Source organism: Tachyglossus aculeatus, unplaced genomic scaffold, assembly GCF_015852505.1.
Source record: "Tachyglossus aculeatus isolate mTacAcu1 unplaced genomic scaffold, mTacAcu1.pri scaffold_171_arrow_ctg1, whole genome shotgun sequence".
In the NCBI taxonomy this organism is placed as follows: Eukaryota; Metazoa; Chordata; class Mammalia; order Monotremata; family Tachyglossidae; genus Tachyglossus; species Tachyglossus aculeatus.
The window spans coordinates 225,151-227,458 of NW_024044893.1; the positions used below are offsets into that span (position 1 = coordinate 225,151).

Sequence of the window (2,308 nt, forward strand, 5' to 3'; positions counted from 1 at the left end):
ACCACTACTACCACCGTTATTACTGCTACGGAGCAGGGATGATCAGATGGAATTTGTTCTCTTGGAGAGCTGTCCAGCAGAGAATACCAGCAGGTTTCAGAGGGATTTGGATAGTCATGGATGAGCAGTCCTTGCTGGGTCACCAGAGGGAAAGTTAGGGATGGAGAGGGGAAAGATTGGTGTGTTGGATGGTTCATCCATTCCTAGCAAATCATGAAGGCATGGAAGATAACTGTCACCCCGCATCTCCAAGAGTCCAGTCACTGAGAAGTGTTGACTTTCTTGTAGAACACTTTTCTCAGGGCCCTTTTCATGATCTTGTTCCTCTGGCTGTAGATAAAGGGGTTCAGCGTGGGAGTGACCACAGTGTACATCACAGCAGAGGCCTTGTCCTTGAGGGCCGAGTTGCCAGATGAGGGGCTGAGGTAGACCCCAGTGGTTGTCCCGTAGAACAGGAAGACAACAGAGAGGTGAGAACTGCAGGTGGAGAAGGCCTTCTTCCTCCCTCCAGCCGAGGGAACTTTGAGGATGGCCAACACGATGCGGGCGTAGGAAGCGAGGATGAAGATGAAAGGGGCAGCAATGACGGCTCCAGCGACGATGAACACCAGGGTCTCATTGGCCGTGGTGTCGGAGCTGGAGAGCCGCAGCAGGAGGGTGAGGTCGCAGAAGAAGTGAGGGAGTTAATTGGCGGCACAGAAGCTGAGTCGAGACATCAGGATGGTATGTGCCAGGGAGATGAGGCCAGAGAAGATCCAGGGTAGAGACACCAGCAGGGCACAGAGCCGTGGATTCATGATGGAGGTGTAGTGAAGGGGGTGGCAGATGGCCACGAAGTGTTCATACACCATCACGGCGATGAGGACACTGTCCATGATGCCGAAGAAATGGAAGAAATACATCTGGGTCAGGAAGCAGGTGTGGGAGATGGATTTGCTCTTGGACTGGATGTTGGCCAGCATCTTGGGGACGGTGTTGGAGGCGAGGCAGAGGTCAATCAGGGAGAGGTTGCAGAGGAAGAAGTACATAGGGGTGTGCAGGTGCGGGTCAGAGCTGATCGCCAGGATAATGAGGAGGTTTCCCAGGGCTGTGAGCAGGTACATGCAGAGGAACAGCACGAAGAGGAGCTGCTGATGCTCCGCGCGGTCGGACAGTCCCTGGAGGATGACTTCTGAAGCGCTTGTGTGGTTTTTACAGTCCATCAGTTTGGAGGGGGTGCTGGCCCTAACAGGGAGTGTGGTACAAAAATGAGAAGACGAGAAAGGCCCAGGAGCGCTGTTTAAAACGTGGATAGATCATAAGCTCATCAAGGGCATGGTGAGGATAGCGTTTTAAACTTCCTCTGGGGTTCCCTCCAAGTGCTAAGTACAGAGTGGGGCACAGTGTCCAATTGACTGTGGGTGATGGTCACTGCTGATGAGGGTGTAAGGTGGGCAGCCAGGTCTAGTGGGGAGAGCATGGGGCTAAGAGTCAGGAGACCAGGGGTTTAGCCCCAGCTCTGCCTTTCTGTGTGAGCTCTCTGAGCCTAGGTGCCCATGCCTGAAAAACGGCGTTAACTCTCTTTAACTCACAGGGACATTGCGAGGATAAAATGAGGCCACTGATGAGAAAGCACTTTGGAAAAGCGAGAGCACCGTATTTGTTATGCACTTATTATGTGAAGCAGCGTGGCTCAGTGGAAAGAGCATGGGCTTTGGAGTCATAAGTCATGGGACACTGTATTTGTTAAACACTTACTATGTGAAGCAGCGTGGCTCATTGGAAAGAGCCCGGGCTTTGGAGTCATAAGTCATGGATTCAAATCTCGGCTCTGCCAATTGTCAGCTGTGTGACTTTGGGCAGGTCACTTAACTTCTCTGTGCCTCAGTTACCTCATATGTAAAATGGGGATTAAGACTGTGAGCCCCCCGTGGAAAGATCTTGTAACCTCCCTAGTGCTTAGAACAGTGCTTTGCACACAGTAAGTGCTTAATAAATGCCATTCTTCTTCTTCTTCTTCTTCTTCTTCTTCTTCTTCTTCTTCTTCTTCTTCTTCTTCTTCTTCTTATTATTATTATTATTATTATGTGCCAGGCACTGTACTAAGCGCTGGGGTAGATACAAGCTAATCAGGTTGGACACAGTCCATATCCCCCGTGGTCCTCACAATCTTAATCCCCATTTTACACATGAGGTAACTGAGGCACAGAGAAATGAAGTGACTTGCCCAGGGTCACGCAGCCGACAAGTGGTGGAGTCAAGATTACAACTCAGTTCCTTCTCACTTCTAGGCCCGTGCTCTATAAATTTGGCCACGCTGCTTCTCAAA

The 2,308-nt window shown here is 50.7% G+C and overlaps 1 pseudogene; it reads right to left on the bottom strand.

The window, feature by feature from the left end:
* Positions 1–260: 260 nt before the first annotated feature.
* LOC119923315 lies at positions 261–1,202 on the bottom strand (annotated as a pseudogene).
* Positions 1,203–2,308: the final 1,106 nt, after the last annotated feature.